Source organism: Chiloscyllium punctatum, chromosome 24 (assembly GCF_047496795.1).
Source record: "Chiloscyllium punctatum isolate Juve2018m chromosome 24, sChiPun1.3, whole genome shotgun sequence".
Lineage (NCBI taxonomy): Eukaryota > Metazoa > Chordata > Chondrichthyes > Orectolobiformes > Hemiscylliidae > Chiloscyllium > Chiloscyllium punctatum.
The window spans coordinates 63,992,527-64,014,166 of NC_092762.1; the positions used below are offsets into that span (position 1 = coordinate 63,992,527).

At 41.5% G+C, this 21,640-nt stretch overlaps 1 long non-coding RNA gene across 1 annotated transcript; it reads right to left on the bottom strand.

The window, feature by feature from the left end:
- Positions 1-224: 224 nt before the first annotated feature.
- LOC140494400 (uncharacterized) lies at positions 225-20,499 on the bottom strand. Its single transcript, XR_011963951.1, has 3 exons — positions 20,267-20,499; positions 7,449-7,588; positions 225-616 (listed from the first exon to the last, which is right to left on the bottom strand). It is a non-coding gene; the product is annotated as an uncharacterized lncRNA (long non-coding RNA).
- Positions 20,500-21,640: the final 1,141 nt, after the last annotated feature.

A 21,640-nucleotide genomic window follows, 5' to 3' on the forward strand; every position in this document is an offset into this window, starting at 1 on the left:
CAATATCCCACAATTTACCACCTGCCAAACCAAATATGACCCGCTTATTCCAAATCTTTCGTTGTCTGTCTTCACTCCATGCTAATATATTATCCACAATCTCATGAGTTTGAACCTTAAGTAACAATCTCTTCTGAGCCATCTCCTCGCTGTCTTTAGAAAATGTGCATTACTTCTGAGGCAGAAACATACTCCTTTTTATTGTTGTAATTTGTATTGGACTCCATCAATCAAAGGACATTGGACTGACTCAATTTTTAAATAAGCATCAGAAACAGAACCCAAAATTAAACATCTGTGAAACTATTAGGCAGTAAGTATTATTAGTTTATTGCAGGAGTCTGCAGATTTCTAAGATGGTCTTCCAGAGAGGTTCAGTATCCTCCAGATAAACTGTTCCTCAGGTAAATCCAGAGAGGAAGAGCCAGTTACTGCAGATGCTGGAAGTTGCTCTGTAAACAACAAATGCTGGAGATCACAGTGTCCATGGAGAGAACAAGCTAATGTTTCAAGTCAAGATGATTCCTCTTGGCTGAGCCTCTCTGTTATTTGGAAATGGTCTCATGTGAACATCTTTCTTTATCTGCTATCTTTTATTACGCTCCTCTTCCATTTCCTGTTGTTTAAAAAAAACAATGATTTTCATTACCTAAGAAAGCCCTTCCAGTCCTTCACAGCTAAGATTGGACTTTAAGAGTGTAGTCACTGTTGTAATACAGGATGCACATCAGCCAATGTGCACTCATTCAACATAAAGCAATGGGATGTATTTGTTATCAGTGGTCTTGTTTGAACTACAGTTAGTGATTACGATGCCAATAAGAACACTTTTGCCATGGTAGGTTTATTTTACATCTACTGAGATAGCATTTTGGGCCTCAGTTTAAAGTCTCATTAGAAATATGGCATCCGTAATATTGCATGGCATAGTTTATATGATAAAGAATTTAGAGCTGGACCTGGCAGCTAAAGGTCAATTTTTTGTGACCAAGTAAACCTCCCAATCCTACAGACTTCCCTTTGTTTAACGATCACTTGCAGTTTTACAGTTTTGCTATAGGATTGTTGCTGGAGGAATTTGGAACTGCAGATACAGTATAGGAATTTGAGAAACAGATACCAGACAGCCAAAGAGTTTACCGAGGTGGAGCTGTCTTGAACGCTTGGTTCTCTGGGACTTGGCCCCAGTTGTAATTAAAGCAGTTAGACACCCTAATACTCAATCCCTGAATATCAACTATAGCATCTCCCTACCCAGTCACTATGGCCCATCATGCCTCTGCCATGCCCATGGCTGATAGCCCAGAGAAATAAAAGCAGTAGCTCAGTAGCAAATTGGTATTGACAAGTGAATTGTTAACTTTGTTTCAATGATATATTTTAATGGTTATAAGTTGTTCTTTTCCGATCTCTTTCATCAACATCTAAATGCATTTTTAAACAAGAATAATAATGTGAAATATTTGAAAGCTGTTATTATTATTTTAATTATCTGATTAACACGTTCGTGGCGTTATGGGAACAACAGTTTGATTTTTCAAAGAATCTCTTTTGGGGTAGAAGTGATCTGTACAAGAAGGACGAAGTGCACCTAAATTGGAAGGGGACTAATACACTGGCAGGGAGATTTGCTGAGCTGCTCAGGAGGATTTAAACTAGTAAGATGGAGGAGGGAGGGGTGGGGGAGATGGTGGGGGGTTGGTGGGATCCAGGGAGATAGTGAGGAAAGAAATCAATCTGACACTGGTATAGTTGGGAACAGAAGGGAGTCAAACAGTCAGGGCAGACAGGGACAAGGTAAGACGAATAAATAATACTGCATTTATTTCAATGCAAAAGGCCTAACGGAGAAAGCAGATGAACTCACAGCCTGGTTAGGACCATGGGACTGGGATATCATAGCAATTACAGAAACATGGCTCAGGGATGGGCAGGACTGGCAGCTTAATGTTCCAGGTTACAAATGGTACAGGAAGGATAGAAAGGGAGGCAAGAGAGGAGGGGAAGTGGCATTTTTGATAAGGGATAGCACTACAGCTGTGCTGAGGGAGGATATTCCCGGAAATACATCCAGGGAAGTTATTTGGGTGGAACTGAGAAATAAGAAAGGGATGATCATCTTATTGGGATTGTATTATAGACCCCCCAATAGTCAGAGGGAAATTGAGAAACAAACTTGTAAGGAGATCTCCTATCTGTAAGAATAATAGGTTAGTTATGGTAGGGGATTTTAACTTTCTAAACATAGACTGGGACTGCCATAGTGTTAAGGGTTTAGATGGAGAGGAATTTCTTAAGTGTGTACGAGAACATTTTCTGATTCAGTCTGTGGATGGACCTACTAGGGAAGGTGCAAACCTTGACCTACTCTTGGGAAATAAGGCAGGGCAGGTGACTGAGGTGTCAGTGGGGGAGCACTTTGGGGTCAGCGACCATAATTCCATTAGATTTAAAATAGTGATAGAAAAGGATAGACCAGATCTGAAAGTTGAAGTTCTAAACTGGTGAAAGGCTAATTTTGACAGTATTAGGCAAGAACTTTCAAAAGCTGATTGGGGGCTGATGTTCGCAGGCAAAGGGATGGCTGGAAAATGGGAAGTCTTCAGGAATGAGAAAACAAGAATCAAGAGAAAGTATATTCCTATGAGGGTGAAAGGGAAGGCTGGTAGGTATAGGGAATGCTGGATGACTGAAGAAATTGAGGGTTTGGTTAAGAAAAAGAAGGAAGCATATGTCAAAAAGGCTCCCCTTGAGAGACTGGTCACCAAGGTTAGATCTCGTGGAATACAGGGAGAACTAACCATTTGGATACAGAACTGGCTCAAAGGTAGAAGACAGAGGGTGGTGGTGGAGGGTTGTTTTTCAGACTGGAGGCCTGTGACCAGTGGAGTGCCACAAAGATCTGTGCTTAGTCCGCTACTTTTTGTCATTTACATAAATGATTTGGATGTGAGCATAAGAGGTACAGTTAGTAAGTTTGCAGATGACACCAAAATTGGAGGTGTAGTGGACAGCGAAGAAGATTACCTTAGATTACAACAGGATCTTGACTAGATTGGCCAATGGGCAAAGAACTGGCAGATGGAGTTTAATTCAGATATATGCGAGGTGCTGCATTTTGGGAAAGCAAATCATAGCTCCTTGAAAGTGGAGTCACAGATAGATATGATAGTGAAGAAGGCGTTTGGTATGCTTTCTTTTATTGGTCAGAGTATTGAGTACAGGAGTTGGGAGGTCATGTTGCGGTTGTACAGGACATTAATTAGGCTACTATTGGAATATTGTGTGCAATTCTGGTCTCCTTCCAATTGGAAAGATGTTGTGAAACTTGAAAGGGTTCAGAAAAGATTTACATGGATGTTGCCAGGGTTGGAGGATTTGAGCTACAGGGAGAGGCTGAACAGGCTGGGGCTGTTTTGCTTGGACCATCGGAGGTTGAGGGGTGACCTTACAGAGGTTTACAAAATCATGAGGGGCATGGATAGGATAAATAGACAAAGTCTTTTCCCTGGGGTGGAGGAGTCCAGAACAAGAGGGCATAGGTTTAGGGTGAGAGGGGAAAGAGACCTGAGGGGCAGCTTTTTCACACAGAGGGTTGTACATGTATGGAATGAGGTGCCAGAGGAAATGATGGAGTCTGGTTTAAGAGGCATTTGGATGGGTATATGAATAGGAAGGGTTTGGAGGGATATGGTCCGGGTGCTGGCAGGTGGGACTAGATTGGGTTGGGATATCTGGTCGGCATGGACGGGTTGGACCGAAGGATCTGTTTCCATGCTGTACATTTCTATGACTCTATTTCTAGATGCATAATGTTTTTTTTCCTCAAAAGCTCTACGTGTGCTATTGTTATTTTAAAGCTCATTTTTTCTGCAATGTTGCATAGTGGGTGAATGGGTATGAGTTGGTATTGAGTGATATGCTGATTATGAAGGACAAAAGAAGTGGTTGGGAGGCATGAGTGGCCATTGAGTTGACATGGAGTGTATGAGAGATTAATGGGAGTGGTTGGGTGGAGGTTGGGTATGCGGGGGGCACTTTTTAAACATATTTTTCAAATGGCTCCCCAATTCAGACTATAGTTCACAATTCGTCTGAACGTCTGTGAACCAATTACGGAGAAGTTATGCTAACCTCATGAAAATTGCATGAGGCTAGAAGGTACCTACTCTTGCACTGGTGCCAACCAGCTCAGGAGTGCATGGTGTGGGCTCACTGCCTGCATCGTATCCCAAACTAGTGAAAATTGTCAGTCCTGGAAATGGGAGGAGGAATCCCAGAAATTGATCTGGCCTGCCCTTTTTGAATTGCTCCTGAATTGTCTGGACTGCAAAACCTTGGCCCTCAGTATAACTGATACCATTGCTGTAGCTGTTCCCAATCCATCATCTGTTCCTCTAACTAAATCAAAGTACTTAAAATAACATCTGTGATAAATTATGACAGGGTAATTAAAAACTAAGATAGATACAATGGAGGTGTTCCAAATCTCATAAGGTAAATAACTCATTAACATCTCAATATCTATGATCCATTAATCTTGTATGTGGGCTTCCCTTTAAATATTGCTTCCAGTTTACCTCAGAAAGCAATACTGTGAGATTTTTTAGAATTAGAATTCCTACAGATTGGAAACAGGCCCTTCGGCCCAACAAGTCCACACCGACACTCCCCTGAAGATCCATTCCCCCTACCCCACATTCACTCCTGACCAATAACCTACACTATGGGCAACTTAGCATGGCCATTTCACCTACCCTGCACATCTTTGGATTGTCGGTGGAAATCGGAGCAAACCCACACAGACACAGGGAAAATGTGCAAACTCCACACAGTCACCCAAGGCTGGGATCAAATCCAGGTCCCTGGTGCTGTGAGGCAGCATTGCTAACCACTGAGCCACCGTGCAATTGGATAGAGTGATCCTAAAGATCTGAGAGTACTCAACTTTAAAAGCATTCATGAACGTCTGCCTCGTTTCATCATTTGCCTCAGCTGGCGAAAAGAAAACACCGAAATTGCTGCCAGATAGAAACTAATGAGAACAGGACAGAAGGTATTTTGAAACACTTTTATCTTTACATTCAAGGCATTCTCCCAGAGTGTGTGGATAAATTTACCTCCATAGTTCATTCTTGAAACACTGGCACAAGAAGAAATAGAAATAAGTACAAAAGCAATCTCACAATTTAAAGATAAATTAAAACAACCTCAAAAAGGAATAATCAGATTCCTCTTATTTAAATCTAAGAATCACAATAGGAATAGGATGAATTGATTTTATGACTACACAGATAAATATGTGATGGCAGTTTTCAGATTCCTAATACTTGGGGATTTGCTTGATCCTGAAATCACATTTACACAGTGAAGAAGGGAGATTCAATGAAAACTGAATGGTAGTGGTTAAAATTGGGTGGTTGAATTACCAGATTGATCCTGTCCCACTGTCATTTTAATTTCCATCTTTTGCCATGTGGTACAGATGCTAACCTATACAAAATTAAAGACTTGCCAATTTATGAAAATTGGGATTCTGAAATTTTAGTAGAAGCAAATTATTTAAAAGGATGCAATGCTTTGTGCAGTAAAATGAAATAGTTAAGAAAAAGAGGCATCAAATGGGCTAAATCTTAAAATAACCTGGCCCAGAAATAGTTAGCTGGGGTAGAACCGTCACTGGAGGCATACAGTTTGTTGATGTCATGTTAGCAATGCCTGCTCTCCAAACAGTCTGATTGTCAGCCTCCCCTCATGCTCTGTTAAGCTAACTACTCAATGATTGTATTGATTCACATTGTTCTTAAAAAGAAAGTGACAAATGTTATGGGGGAAGAGTTGAAATTAATCTGGTAGAGTATTGAGAAGATGGCACAAAAGTGAAAAAGCAGAATTGAAAGCAAAACCAAAAGGGTGAAAAGGGAAGATAACTAGGATGGTGAAAAGTAGAAAAAGATAGAAGTTTTGGCAAATAAACTGTGGAAAATCTGAGTTGTAGATAAATGCACAAAACAAATCTGGGGAATTACAAACAGAAATAAAAATGTGGGATATGACTTAACAACATTTCAATGGTGTTGCTGAGGTGAGGGCAGGACTGGATGTTGAACATTCCATGCAACAAAATAGTCAGGAGGGGTTGGAGTAATCTGTTTTAATTACAGATTAGAACACTAAGACGTAGGTAGAACTAAGGATGACATAGGGAAGATTACATAAACAAATCTCTTAGGTTCGAGTTAAGGAACAAAAATCTAAGAAAAGTACACTAGGAACATCACACTGTCCTATGTTAAACATGTATTAGAACATAGAACATAGAAGAATACAGCGCAGTACAGGCCCTTCGGCCCTCGATGTTGCGCCGATCAAAGCCCACCTAACCTACACTAACCCACTATCCTCCATATACCTATCCAATGCCCGCTTAAATACCCATAAAGAGGGAGAGTCTTGTTGGTATTGACAAAGTTTAAAGGTTTCACTGCATAGAGGATGGTAGGAATGGTTAGCAAAGGAGCCACCTAATTTTATGTCTTCCAAAAACCAAAAAAAAACCTTAGTAAAGGAAACCACGGGGGAAGGGAGCAGCTGTTATTCAATAAAAGCACCTCTCAACTCTGGAAAAGGGAAACAAAAATCCCTCAGCTCAGAACCTGAACATACTATTGCTGCTGTCCATTTGGAAGTCTTCGCCCTCTATATATTTGTATGCCATTCCTAAGATTATTTTCATACATGAATTCCAATAACTCAGGAGTTCCAGAATATCTTCACTCCCTTTGACATCTAGGTAGCTGTCATTAAGTGCCTAAGGTGACACAGCAGAATGTTTTTGTGCAGTACTTAAACTCTGAGCATTATCTTACATCTACGCAGTGTTTATCTCCCCTCTGCAAAAAGCATTATGCCAGCACAACAATCTTTGTTTCTGAATATGATGATCTAACAAATTTATTTAATGACAGATGAAGAAATTAAATAAATCAAAGGGGTGGCATGGTGGCTCAGTGGTTAGCACTGCTGCCGCACAGCACTAGGGTCCCAGGTTTGCTTCCAGTCTCGGGCAACTGTCTGTATGGAGTTTGCATGTTCTCCCTGTGGGTTTCCTCCGGGTGCTCTGGTTTCTTCCCACAGTCCAAAGATGTGCAGGACAGGTGAATTGACCATGCTAAATTGCCCATAGTGTTAGGTGCATTAGTCAGAGGGGAGTGGGTCACTCTTCGGAGGGTCAGTGTGGACTGGTTGGGCTGAAGGGCCTGTTTCCACACTGTAGGGAATCTAACCTATAACTCATTATAATGGAAGTTATTCTGTCCAGCTATTTAAATAAACATAACAAATGTTTTCAATCCTTCAATCTAATTTACCAGCACTCGAACGCTTGAGCCAGATTTGAAGGTAAAGGATGGACATTGGCTCTTTTGGTGCCATGGTAGTGTCCCTACCTCTCATTCAGGAGACCTGGGTTCCAGTTCTGCCTGCTCTTGAGATATAGCTCCGTGGCACAATGGATAGCGTATTGAACTTCTAGATTAAGCTGTGGAGCATTCAAAGGTTCTGGGTTTGAGTCCTGGCGGAGCCGTTCCTGAGGTATATCATACAAGAGTGAACAGGGTTAATTAGAAAACACCAGCAAGGTGGGCACTGAAGAAGGCATAACACTGGATGAATCAATTAATGAAATCTAAGGCTATTAACATGTACTGTTTTTAAAAAAGAGATATTTTCAATTTCAATGGAAATTACCATATCTTGAAGGAGAATGTTTTTAAAAGATGTAAAACTTGTAGATTTTTGCTGTTCATAGGAACTTGGGTGTATTCATACAAAGAATTTAGAAAAACAGCAAGCTATTAAGAAGACACATAACATGTTAGCCTTTACTGCAAGGGTGAATTAGAGTTCAAGCATAATTAAGCCTTGCTTAATAGTATCAGCTTTGATCAAGACCACACTTGCAATAGTTTGTGCCTTTTTGGTTTCCACCTTTAAAGGACAGCATACTTTGTTGGGAATACACATCAATATTTAATGGTTACATGGAGCAAGCTGGAAGAGATAGAATACTCGGACAGTTTTCTAGATTGAATATAATTTTGCGATTTCTTGGAATTGTGTTCAGCAGTTGAGAAAAAGTCTGAATTTGAGAGGGAAGTGGTGGACACTGGTACAATTGCAGCATTTAAAAGGCATCTGGATGGGTATATGAACAGGAAAGGTTTAGAGGGATATGGGCCAAGTGCTGACAAATGGGACTAGATTAAGTTAGGATATCTGGTCAGCAGGGACAAGTTGGACTGCTGTACATCTCAATGACTCTATGACTAAGGCCTATGGTAATGGGGGCTTAGCAACTCTTTCTATTCTTAAAATTGTGTGCAGTAAAGCCACAATTCTCCCCATGTCTGCATGGGTTTCCTCCGGATGCTCTTGATTCCTACGACAATCCAAAGATGTGAATGTTAGGTGGATTGGCCTTGCTAAACTGCCCATTGTGTCCAGGTATGCAGGATTGGTGGATTAGCAATGGGGAAATGCAGGGTTATGGAATGTGTCTGAGTGAGATGCTCTTCGGAGAGTTGGTATGGACTCAATGGGCTGAATGGCATACTTCCACAATGTAGGAATTCTTTCATTCTGTGAGAAGTCATTGTATAGTAAAAACACTCCAAAAACTATAGCCTCTCCCAAAGTCCTGTCTTTTAAAGATATCTGTGGGAACATAATAGAGTATCCGAACACCAGTATGTCTACTTACCTGTGTGAAGCCTGAAACATAGACATGGAAAAAATCATGGACTAAATCCACCACTTGGCTGAAGATCAACCAATAATCCTCTGAGGTATCTGTGCTCCTTTAATGTCCCCCACCCCTTGAGCAGTCTTGAATTAAATTACCCCACTGGGGCACCAAGCTCTGCACTTTTCACCTTCCACTTCCTCAACACTTTTTTTCTCCTCTTTCAGATTGTTCTTAAAACATTACAAACTGTTGGCTGTCTGGGCTCAATTTCTCTAATGTGGCTTGGTGCCAAATTTTGCTTGATTATGCTCCTTTTAAATGCCTTGAGATGATACATAATGTTAACATCACCATACACACGGTAGCTACAAGTAATTGTAATTGTTGTAAAGACATGTTTCTCATTACCCAGGCAGAACCACATTCCTGCTGCAGTTCATGTTAATTAGTGCAAGCAGTAACCAGCATTCATTACCACAGCAGTTGCACTTTGAGTAGGTGTAAATTATCAGTTAAACCACTGAATCTGATCACAGAGGGATCATGTTTTACATAATGCCTTTGTAATTGCCATTTATGGGAATTGTACACAACCAGCATTAATTTCCTGGAGAGAGGAGCAGAATTTTTTTTTAAGTTTGGCATGCTTCGAAATACCAATATTTAAAGAACTCTAAGGCTACTAACAAATCCTATTTTAAAAAATCAGATTTGTTTCAATTTCAATGGGAGTTAAATACTAAATAAACACCAAAATTAACTACGGATGCTGTAAATCAGAAACAAGAATCGAAATGGCTGGAAATGTTCAGCAGGTCTGGCAGCATCTGTGGAGAGAAATCTGACTTTCTGAGGAAGGGTCACTCGATCTGAAATGTTAACTCTGATTTCTCTTTCTCATTACAAAAGATGGGGGTGGCACAGTGGCTCAGTGGCTAGCACTGCTGCCTCAAAGCGCCAGGAACTCGAGTTCAATTCCCACCTCGAGTGACTGTGTGGAGTTTGCACATTCTCCCTGAGTCTGCATGGGTTTCCTCCGGGTGCTCCGGTTTCCTCCCACAATCCAAAAATGTGTGGGTCAGGTGAATTGGCCGTGCTAAATTGCCCATAGTATTAGGTGCATTAGTCAGGGTTAAATGTAGGGTAGGGGAATGGGTTTGGGTGGGTTACTCCTCAGAGGGTCAGTGTGGACATGTTGGGCTGTTTCCATACTGTAGGTATTCTAATCTAAAAATTGATAAATCTCCTGGCCCCAATGGACTACATCCTAGAGTTCTGAGGGAAATGGCTGAAGAAATAGCAGAGGCATTGGTTGTAATCTTACAAAAATCACTGGAGTCAATAAAAGTCCCAGATGATTGCAAAATCACTGTTGTAACACCCTTGTTCAAGAAAGATCAAGACAAAAGATGGAAAATTATAGGTTGGTTAGCCAACCTCGATTGTGGGTAAAATTCTAGAATCCATCATTAAGGATGCGATTTCTAAATTCTTGGAAGTGCAGGGTCAGATTAGAACAAGTCAGCATGGATTTAGTAAGGGGAAGTCATGCCTGACAAACCTGTTAGAATTCTTTGAAGAGGTAACAAGTAGGTAGACCAGGGAAACACAGTGTATGTTATCTACCTAGACTTTCAAAAGGCCTTTGATAAAGTGCCTCATGGGAGGCTGCTGAGTAAGGTGAGGGCCCATGGTATTTGAGGTGAGCTACTGGCATGGATTGGGGATTGGCTTTCTGACAGAAGGCATAGAGATGAGATAAAGGTTCTTTTTAAGAATGGCAGCTCATGACAAGTGGTGTCCCGCAGGGTTCAGTGTTGAGGCTGCAGCTGTTCACTTTATATATTAATGATCTGGATGGAGGGACTGGGGGCATTCTGGCGAAGTTCACCGATGTTACAAAGTTAGGTGGACAGGCAGGTAGTACTGAGGAGGTGGGGAGGCTGAAGAAAGATTTGGACAGTTTAGGAGAGTGGTCCAAGAAATGGCTGATGAACTTCAATGTGAGCAAATGTCTTGCACTTTAGAAAAAGAATACAGGCATGGGCTATTTTTTAAATGGTGAGAAAATTCATAAAGCCAAAGTACAAAGGGTCTCAGAGTGCTAGTACAGGATTCTCTAAAGATTGACTTACAGATTAAGTCCATGGTTAAGAAAGCAAATGTAATGTTGTCATTTATCTCAAGAGGGTCCGAATGTAAAATTAGTGATGGGCTATGACACTTTATAAAGCTTTGGTTAGGCCCCATTTGGAATACTGTGTTAGTTTTGGACCCCACACCTCAGGAAGGACATACTGGCACTGAAGTGTGTCCAGCAGAGATTCACATGGATGATTCCTGAAATGGCAGGCTGAACATATGATGAACAGCTGAGGATCCTCGGATTATATTCTTTAGAGTTTAGAAGATTGAGGAGACTGAAAATGTGTTGCTGGAAAAGCACAGCAGGCCAGGCAGCATCCAAGGAGCAGGAGAATCGACGTTTCGAGCATGAGCCCTTCTTCAGCCCTTCTTCAAGATTGAGGAGACATCTAATAGAAACTTACAAGACAATTCATGGCTTAGAAAGGGTGGACAATGGGAAATTGTCTCCAAAAGGCGGGGATACTAGGACTCATGGACACAGCCTTAGAATTAAAGGGGGTCAATTTAGAACAGATATGAGGAGACATTTCTTCAGCCAGAGAGTGGTGGGCCTCTGGAATTCATTGCCATGGAGAGCAGTGGAGGCTGGGATGATAAATGTCTTCAAGGCAGAGATTGATAAATTCTTGATCTCGCAAGGAATTAAGGGATACGGGGAGAGTTCAGGTAAGTGGCGTTGAAATGCCCATCAGCCATGATTGTAAGGCAGAGTGGATTCAATGGGCCAAATGGCCTTATTTCCACTCCTATTTCTTATGGTCTATGCTCTTATGGTCCTCTCTACAGTTGCTGCTGAGCCTTTTCAGCAATTTCTGTTCTTTGTTTCTGTGCTAATTTTCCAGAGTTGACTGTTGTCCATGGATAGAGCTGTTGTGGCACAATGGTACTTTAGAGGCATAGAGTCATACAGCATGGAAAGAGACCCTTTGATCCAACCAGTCCATGGCAACCATAATCTCAAACTAACTTGGTCTCACCTGCCTGATCCAGGCCCATATCCCTCCAGACCTTACCTCGTCATGTAATTATCTAAATATCTTTTGAACATTTGCCCACATACACTATTTCCTTAGGAAGTTCATTCCACGCACAAACCAACCTCTATGTAAAACATTTGACCCTCGTGTGTTTTTAAAATCTTGCTCCTCTCACCTTAAAAAAAGTGCCCCCTGGTCATGAAATCGCCCAACCTTGGGAAAAGATAACTACCATTAACTCTATCTATACCCCTCATTATTCTACAAACTTCTTTAAGGTCATCTCCCAACTTCCTGAAAAATCCCAGACTATCCAGCCTTTCTTCATAACTCAAGTTTTCTATACCTGGCAACATCTTGGTAAATTTCCTCTGAATCTTGTCCAGCTCAATAATACCCTTCCCATAAATGGGTGACCAGAACTGGGCATAGTATTCCAGAAGAGGCCTCACCAATGTCCTGTGCAACCTTAACACGACTTCCCAACTCCTATATTCAAAGGACTGAGCAATTAAAGCAAGCATGCCCATTGCCTTTTTAACCACCCTGTCTATATGTGATGCTAATGTCAAAGAGTTATGTAACTGAACCCCTAACTCCCTTTGTTCTACAACACTACCCAAGGCCCTACCATTAATTTATTAGCTAAATGAAAGTTGCAAGCGTTTCCTTCCAAAGATTTTCTATACCATAAGACCATAAAATAAAGGAGCAGAAGTAGGATATTTTTCCAATTGAGTCCACTCTGCTATTCAATTAGATCATGGCTAATGTAAACCACCTCAATTCCGCTTTCTCACATTATCCCCATAAATCTTGATTCCCTTACTGATTAAAAATCTATCTATCTCAGCCTTGAATAGGCTTATGATTCAACCTGAACTCTGTGACGAAGAATTCCACAGATTCACTAGTCTCAGAAATTCTTTCTCATTTCTGCCTGAAATAGATGACCCTTTACTCTGAAATTAAGACTCTGTCCGTCTCTATGTCTACCCTTTGAGCCAAGAGGCTTGGCTTCAAGTTCAACCAGCTCCAGAGGTATATCATGTACATCTCAACAGGTTGATTAAGAACTCCTATAGGTTTCTCATTAAAAAATGACAAAATTAACATAAACATGAATGAGGTTTTCAGGAATAGGTGAGTCGAAGCAGGTTGAGTCGCATCAGGTGCTGTTACAGAGGTGAAAATAAACTGTCTTAATAAGTGGTGGTAACTATTTTCTTTTCTAATGGACTCTCTTATAATCTAATTGCTAATCTAAGATAGTGTGTCATTGTTTACGCTATGATCGATTATGTTTTATTTGCCTCAGTTTCTAACCCCCGCACTTTAATAATAAAAATCAAATTGCTTTACAGCTGTGAGGTTATAGTGAAAGCAACTGTATTTAAAATCACAAATATTGATCTACCAAAAGGAATTATGTTTACTTATTAGATTTACTATACTTGTTTACTTTAAAGTTTTGATGCTTTATTTATTAAGACAATTTCATCAAGCCACATCAACTATTTAAAAATCTTTTTTATTCACTCGTGGATTGTGAGCATCGTTCACTGGCCAACAATTTTGCTCTGTTCATCCCTAGTTGCTGTACAGGAGATGGCAGTGAGCTGCCTTCTTCAACTTTTGTAGTCCATGTACCCACAATGCCCTAAGGGAGAGAATTCCAAGATTTTGACCTAGTGACAATAAAGAAATGGTGCTATATTTCCAAGTCAGTATGGTGATGTTTGTGAAGTGTACAGCTACACAAATTCAGTTCAATTACTTTACTTTTAGAACAACTAAAATGAGTTAGTTTGATATCCTCACCAATGCACAGAACCAATATTATTTGTCACTGCACATATAAAGGTAGTCTATTTACTGAGCCAATTGCCATATATATCAGACATTCCAAAGCAAAATACCATGGATGGTGGAAATTTGAAACAAGCACAGAGAATGCTGGTAAAGTTTGATAAGTCTGACAGCATCTGCGGAGAGAGAACTGATGATCAAGAATCAACTGATGGGATAGTAATTTGCCAGATTGGAGTTTTCCTGCTTTTTATGTATAGGACATATCTGAGCAACTTTCCACATTGTCCGGCACATGCAAGTATTGTAACTGGACTGGAACAGCTTGGCTGTGGGAGCAGCATGTTCTGGAGCACACAATTTCAGTTCTATTGCCAGAATGTTGCCATTGCCCATAGCCTTTCCGGTATCCAGTGTCTCCAACCGTTTTTTGATATCATGTGAAGTGAATCAAATTGGCCAAAGACTCGTATCTGTAATGTTGGGGACTGCTTGGGGATGCTGAGATGAATCATCCTCTTGACACTTCTGGTTGAAGGTTGCTGTGAATGCTTCAGCTTTATCTTTTGTAACAATGTGTTTAGCACTTTCACCAATGACAATGGGGATATTTGTGGAGCGTCCTTCTCCAGTGAGTATAGAAATAGATTATCATTGTTCTATGAAGTTATAGGAAGGTCTGTTGAATAATTTGAGACTGTTCTCCTTGGAGAGAAAAAGGCTAAAAGAAGATTTCATAGATGGTTACACCGTCATAAGCGGGCTGGATAAAGTGTATCGATGAATTCTGAAGAAGAGTTATATTGGACTCGACTCATTAGCTCTCAGTCCCTCTCCACAAATGCTGCCAGACTAATCAAGTTTCACCAGCATTCTCTGTCTTTGTTTCAAATTTCCAGCATCCATAGTATTTTGCTTTTGAATGTCTGATATATATGGCAATTGGCTCAGCAAATGCACTGTTTTTATATATGCAGTCACAAATAGTATTGGTTCTGTGCATGTGTGCGGATATCAGACTAACTTATATTTCCAAGTCAGTATGGTGATGTTTGTGAAGTGTACATCTGAAAGGTCCACCTTTCAGCCGAGGATTCCCCAGCACCGTTGTTGATAGAGCCCTCAACTGGGTCCGGCCCATCTCTCGCACGTCTACCCTCGCGCCCTCTCTTCCCTCCCGCAACAGAGATAGATTTCTCCTTGTCCATACCTACCATCCCACTGGCATCCAAATCCAGAAGATCATCAGTCACTATTTCCACCATCTCCAGTGAGATACCACCATCAGACACATACTCCCCTCCCTTGTCCACCTTCCACAGGTACTGTTCGCTCTAGGACATCCTGGCCCATTCCTCCTTCACTCCGAGTAACCCCCCAGCTTGTCCCTCCTCACTATACAAGGGCTCAAACATAGCTTCCTGGTGAAGCAACACTTTACCTGCACTTCACACAATCTAGTTTACTACATTTGCTCCTCTACATTGGGGAAATGAAGCATAGACTGGGTGACTGCTTTGCAGAACATCTATATCTTGCCCACAAAAAAGACCCTGAGCTTCCAGTTACCTGCCACTTCAACATACCATCCTGTTCCCTGGCCAACATCTCTGTCTCAGGCTCAGCACAAGCTGAAAGAACAATGCCACATTTTCCACTTGGGGACCCTGCAGCCCTCCAGACTCGATATTGAGTTCAATAATTTGAGGGGCTGAAGTCTCCCATGTCCTAGCCCCCTACCTCACACACCAGGCTTTGTTAGCATAGAGACTGCCATTATACGCTGCCCATTGTTCACCGCTAACAGTCTCAATTAACAGCTATTCACCCGCTCAGCCAGATCCTTTGTCTGTCCAACTGTTTTTCTCTCCCTTTGAGCTCTATCCCCACCTATTGTTGACTCCTTAGCCCCTCTCCCTACCCTGTCTTCTGCATATACAGTACACCAACATTTTCATAGCTACCATCAGTTCTGAGGAAGGGTCACTGGACTTGAAACGTTAACTCTGATTTCTCTTCACAGATGCTGCCAGGCCTGGCCTGCTGAGCAACTTCTGTTTTTGTTTCTGACTTAGAACATCCGCAGTTTTTGCGTTTTTTGTGCTGAATATCGCTTGGTTTGATTGGTATTAATTCTATTTGCTTTCTGTCTGATATGAAAATGAGTCCTATTACATGATGCAAGGCATCATTTTGAACCACTCCATCATACTTTTCTTTCCTTTGCTTTGGCCTGCTCCTCTCTTACCCAGCTTCTCTCTCGTCTTTTTGTTTTCTCTAACTCGGTACTGTTACAAATAACTTCTTTCCAGTTCTGTCAAAGCTCATCAACCTAAAATGTCAGCGCATTTTTTTCATTGCTGAAAATGTGTTGCTGGAAAAGCGCAGCAGGTCAGGCAGCATCCAAGGAGCAGGAGAATCGACGTTTCGGGCATGAGCCCTTCTTCTTCAGGAATCATGCCCAAAACGTCGATTCTCCTGCTCCTTGGATGCTGCCTGACCTGCTGCGCTTTTCCAGCAACACATTTTCAGCTCTGATCTCCAGCATTTGCAGTCCTCACTTTTTCCCTCATTTTTTTCATCCCCAGACATGCTGCCTCAGTGATCCCTGCATAGTTTCTGTTTTTGTCTTTATTTCCAGTAACCATTGTATTTTACTTTTGCTTAAAGAATAATGTTTAGGCACCTGAGGCAGCTTGGTTTAGTACCAATAAATGGCCTTCCCCTGCCCATTTTTTTGAATATCTGACTACCTTTTGAACATTGCTATTAACAAGAAGGCAAGAAGATGTGGGGGAGCCTGGGAGCGGTGAAAAAATCTGGAAACATCAGGCTGTGTAAGCCTTCCTAGTCTTAATAGTTGGGTTCAATTTACACAAGCTCCTGCAGTTATGGTGGCAGAGTGGCGAGCACTGCTGCCTTGCAGTACCAGGGACCTGGGTTCAATTCCAGCCTTGGCTGACTGTCTGTCTGTGTGGAGTTTGCATGTTCTCCCTTTGTTTGCGTGAGTTTCTTCTCACAGTCTGAAGCTGTCCATGCTAATTTGTCCCATAGTGTCCAAGGATGGGGGGGGGGGGGGGGGGGGGATTAGCCATGGAAAATGCAGGAAGAGAGGTGGGGGGTTAGCCATGGAAAATGCAGGAAGAGAGGGCGGGTCTGGGTGGGATGCTCTTTGCAGGGTTGGTATGGGCTGAATGGCCTCTTTCTGCAATGTAAAGATGCTATGGTGCCAGCTGGAGTAGTTACCTATTTTCAGGCAACAGGTGAGAAAGGTGTTGCATCAATGACATCATAGACTCATAGAATTCCTATAGTGTGGAAGTAGGCCATTGAGCCCATTGAGTCCACACCAACCCTCCAAAGAGTATCCCACCCAGAACCACCACCCTATCCTATTCTTGTAACCCCACATTTCATATGGCTAATCCATCTTGCCTACACATCCTTGGACTGTGGGAGGAAACTGGAGAGCTAGGAGGAAACCCACACAGGCATGGGGAACATGAGAAAATTCTACACAGACAGTCCCCTAAGGCTGGAATCGTGTGATGCAGCAGTGCTAACTGCTGAGCCACTGTGCCACCCTGACATCTTCAAGTTGTGTCTGTTACTTTCTAAACTAGTCCCCTGTTTGCTTTTAGTATGAATCTCATTCAGTGAAGGAAGTGCCTGTCTAATCCAATAATCCCTATCAGACCAGCAATAACTCAAAACATGTTTTCAAAGAGTTCCAGGATGAAATACAGAACCATATCATTTTGGGATTAGCTGCCTAACATCCTGACTCATTCTAGACTTTGAACAGTAGCACCCTGTTCATCTACAAACTGTTAAATGGGGAATCATGGGTGGAATTTAGTATCTTGCCAATGGCGGATCTTCAATCAGGCAGGAGGTTGGCAGATTGGATTCCCATCACATTTCCACCTCCACCTTGACTCAGTTTGGCTGGAAGGCCCATGGATGGCACTGCCAACCTTGCCATCAGTTGAGATCCTTAAGTCACCAATTAAGGACTTCATCACCACAGGTGTTGGCACAGCATGGTCGAGGAGTGCAACAAGCAAACCTCTGAGATGTTCCGGGGTAGGGGGAGAATGCCCTCCACTCTGTGCCTTGAATGATGAACCTAAGGTCACGAAGCAAGCATCTCCTGATACTGCTCTTGCCGACTCTAAACTCCCTTCAACCTCCAACAACCCCCCCATCACTTGCCATCATTACCTTTGACCCAAAATGACCTGGTGTTGAGCCGAGTAGTGGATTTAGTCCTGAGAGGAAGGACCTGTCACAGAAACAGCCCATAATTACACCTTTGCCTGTCCAGGGGGTGAGAGCTGTCCGTATTGGATGGGTGTTTATTGTGGGGATTGAAAGTTGTTATTTCTCCCCTGTTAAGAGGGCAAGTGCTGGAACCAGTGCACCAAGGGTGTGACAACATGGTGCGAATTAATGAAATCACTAGAAGCTATTTCTGGTGGCCAAATGGGGTCTCCCAGATTTAAAACAGGATCATGTGAGTCCTGGACATTAATAAGGAAGGCACTGCCGTTGTTGGACCTTCACCCATGGTAATGGCTTCCATCACCGTGGCAGCAAATTCACATTGATTTCATGGAAGCAGTAGAAGGACCTATGGTAGTTGTGGTTGCAGATACCCACCCCAAATGGCCTGATGTGGTAGTCATGAAGTTGGTATCAGTGGATGCAACAATAGATGGACTGGATGAAATATTTGCCAGGTCCTGGACATGTTGAGTGACAATAGTCCACAGTTTGTTCCACAAGAGTTTGAGCAATACCTGGAAAATCATGGAGTCAGACATGTGAGATCAGCTTCATATCACCCTGTTACAAACAACCAGGTGGAGAGATTTGTGCAAAACTTGAAGCAGGCCTTAAAGACCTCCTCACAAGGATCACCAGGATGGTGAATCAACAAGTTCTTTAGCACATATAGGAATACGTCATACGTAGTGACCCAGCACTTGCCAGTGTCCTTCATGTTCAACCACCAGCTGAGAACCATGTTTGACTTACAGTAGCCTGAAGACACCAGTGAGGTGGTGCAGAGAAATCAAGAAGGACAGATTATCAGGAGGGCAGGAACATCACGGTGACGTGTATTAAAAACAGCAGAGACCATGTTGGCCTGGAATTACATGCCTAGGGAAAAATGGATGCCAGCGATGGTGGTGGTTCAAACAGAAACATTGCTATACGAGGTGCAGTCAAGGGACAAACTGGTCGAGAGCAGTCACGTGGACCAGTTTACTGCAGTGTCACTGCACCTCACCCCTGGGAGATGCCCCTCACCACAATGAGGAGGTGGGATCAGTGGTGACAAACAAGTCATGTGTCTCTGAGCCAGGATTGGACATCTCAATGTGTGAGACATAGGGGAACAGCAGCCAATCTTTGGAAATGGATGAATAAATATTCAAAATTAAATTTAAATATACAACAGTGCTTTAAATCTACTAAAAGTGTTTTATTTTGCTGTATTTGTAATTTAAAATACTTCCTATAGAAAAAATAATAAATGAAGTTCTCTTTATCATTGTTTTTGCTTGTTCTCATAAAAAGCTCAAGTATTCCTGTAAAGGGTATTAGATTAGATTCCCTACAGTGTGGAAACAGGCCCTTTGGCCCAACAACTCCACACCAACCCTCTGAAGAGTAACCCACCCAGCCCCCTGACTAATGCACCTAACACTACAGGCAACATAGCATAGCCAATTCACCTGACCTGCCCATCTTTGGACTGTGGGAAGAAACTAGAGTACCCAAAGGAAACCCACACAGATATGGGAGAATATGCAAACTCCACACAGACAGTTACCCGAGGCTGGAATCAAACCTGGGACCCTGCTGCTATGAGGCAGCAGTGCTAACCACTGAGCCACCGTGCCAACTTTGCCTCATTCTTTTCCACATTGTCCTTCAAAATATGTTTATTTCATGCAAGACAACTGAAATAAATAATGATCAAACTAATCAGAAGAATATACTATTTTTCTTCAATATTTTGTATCATCGATAATTTATATTAATAAAGGAATCTTGTACTAAGACAACTAATATTAAATTCTGAAAATGCATGCTGCCTGTTAATTTAACTAATAAATGCTTTAAAAATGTAATTCCGTTATCAATGTGCGCATACAAATTTAGTTAGCTGTACTGACTTTACAACTTGGCTGTGTCCCATGAATGTGAACTTAGCTGCTCATTTGGGTTAAGATTGCATTCAATACAGTTTCATGGCATTAAATGTGAGAAAGAGACGCCATCAGGATTTTGAACTTTATCAGAGGAAGAAGGGAAGAACTTTTTCACAGATACAGAAATCTGTAAGAAGAAACCAAATTACTAACACAAATTCTGTTCAATGCTGAGTGATTACATATTTCCTAATTTTAAGATAAAATGGAAATTAAACTGAGAATATAGGAAGCACAACATGTGTATGGTCATGTAAGATTGAATGGTCCCTATTCTAATTAAAATCTCTGCAATGCATGCTCGCTCATTTTCTTGTTCTTTGAAATAATATGATAATATTCAAAAGTATAACAGCACTTACTAGCTTCATTTCCAGCATAGGAAGGCATTTACTGTTGGTACACTAACTCCTCTGATGTGGGCTGCTTGTTAAGTGTACAAAATATAAGCCTAGGTATTAACCTCCAGGGACTGCTGAAGGGCTTTTGCCCGAAACGTCGATTTCAAAGCTCCTTGGATGCTGCCTGAACTGCTGTGCTCTTCCAGCACCACTAATCCAGAATCTGGTTTCCAGCATCTGCAGTCATTGTTTTTTACCTCGTTGATATTAACCTCCAGGGAGCCCATGTTAAGATTTGAACAGAATTCATTAAAGATGTTATAACCTGCTGACCTCCACACCTGCATTCCACACACTCCCAACCAGCAACACTTTTGCGTCAAGAGTCCAAATGGTATAATTTGCCATTAGGGCTTGCCTTAGGAAAATGTGAACACAGTAATGCTTTGTAAATGACAACTGTCCTGACAACTGCTAATGTCTTGTTATTGTTTCTGATGAGATTCTATTGATTTTGTTCCTGTTCACTGAAACCTCTGTATTTGAGCCAAATACATCCTCTTTTGTGGTGACTACTGGTATTTTAGGATTACGGTTATTATTAAAATCTTGATGAACTATTAAGTTTTTATGCAAAGGAAATGGCTATCATTTTCCATTCATAGAACCATCTAGAATTTCCTTAAAGTTGAGTCTTTTGTTCTCACCCCACCTTGATTATACAACCATCCTGAATTTTTTGCTCATTCATGTTACACTTCAATTTAAATTCCATTCCACTCCATATGTTTCAATACGTGGAAGATGACTTGTTGTTTCGCTTTATATTAAAATTTTGGCTTTTGTATACCCTTCAAAACCTTTTGGTGAATAAATGAACAGCATTAATTTTCACCTGAGTATCAAACTTAAGAAGGTAATAGATAGTTAAGCATATCAGGATGAAATGTAATTACAATTGAAGATAATTGTCAGGCTACTGTTGGCAGCAGTAAATGGCTTGAGAGGCCATCTCATCAAATTAAATAGTTGCTATGACAGAGCTAAAGTTGGGATGGAATAAAAGCTGTTCATCGTACGCTTGAAAAGGAACATTTAAAACAAAAAAAAATGATGAGTTTAGGTCAGGAAATCAAACAGGTCCATTCAGATCCATGAAGTCCTCCCCTCTATGCAGCTGTTGTGTTTCCCCAGCCTTGGAACAGGTCCTCTTAAAGAAAACTGAATGACATTGAAGGTCACAGCCTCATTGTATAGTTACCTCATGAGAGTGTTGTGCTTATCCACCCATCTTCCTGTCTTAGTTAAAATAGAAGTTGGCAGGAAACAATGTTTAAAGACTTTAATCCATCCACCCAAGCAAACATACATTTTCTTTTGACTAAAAGGAGCCTC